The sequence below is a fragment of the Octopus bimaculoides genome, chromosome 20 (assembly GCF_001194135.2).
Source record: "Octopus bimaculoides isolate UCB-OBI-ISO-001 chromosome 20, ASM119413v2, whole genome shotgun sequence".
NCBI lineage: Eukaryota > Metazoa > Mollusca > Cephalopoda > Octopoda > Octopodidae > Octopus > Octopus bimaculoides.
This window is the reverse complement of record NC_069000.1, coordinates 23,277,950-23,279,063: the sequence shown is the minus strand read 5'-3', so window position 1 is coordinate 23,279,063 and position 1,114 is coordinate 23,277,950.

Here is a 1,114-nt window from a genome sequence, read left to right as displayed (position 1 = left end):
TATATATATATATATATATATATATATATATGTTTACAAAGAGAAAGAGGAGTGAGAGAGAGAGTGTGTAAAGTTATATTTAAAATTACCATCAGATTTCATATTAAACATTTAGTTATGTTTTTGGAATAATTATCGAGTCATTGCTTTTGACGTAGTTGATTTTATCATTATTATTATTATTATTATTATTATTATTATTATTATTATTATTATTACTATTACTATTATAATTATTTTCATTATTATTATTATTATTATCATTATTATTATTATTATCATTATCATTATTGATACATATGTACTTTCTCAAATTTAATAGGCAATCATATAAATTCTTTAGCCAATGAATTTTAATTAGTATAACTGCTTGTCATTGTTGCTGAGATAGTTATCATTGTTGTTGTTGTTGTTGTTGTTGTTGTTGTTTTAGCCGTTGTCATTTCTGTTTTGTTGGTGCTAGAGCCATAATTATTGCTGTTGTTATATACATTGTTGTTTTGTTACTTTTTCAACTGTTGCTTTTTTTTCCTTATTGTTGTCACAGCAGTTTTTACTGTTGTTGTCATTGCTGCAGTTGCAACAGATGCAGTTATCTTTGTTGTTGTAGTTGCTGTTGCCACTGTTGATGTTACTGTTCCGGTTGTTGTTATTTGCTGTAGCTGTTATTGTTTGTATTTTGTTGCTGGAACAATTACTGTTTATGCTTTTGCCCCTGTTGTACATTATGTTGTTGCTGTTGTAGTTATTATTGTTGTTGTTTTTTGTGGCTGTTGTCTTTGTTGTTGTTGTTATGTTTCTGCTGTGGCTATTGTTGTGGTCGTTATTATGACTGCTGTTTTTAAGCTGGCAGAATCATTAGCATGCTGGGCAAAATGCTTAGCGATATTTTGTCCATCGTTATGTTCTGAGTTCAAATTCCACTATGGTTGACTTTGCCTTTCATTGTTTCAGGACTGATAAAATAAGTACCAGCATATTTAAAGTATATTTCATTAAAGATTATCTGAAAAGAACATTGGCTCAAGGCAAAAATATAATACGAGCAACTTTATCAAGAATTTGCAAGCCAGGTAGCTAAAGCTCTAAAAATGAATAACAAAAATAAATAAAA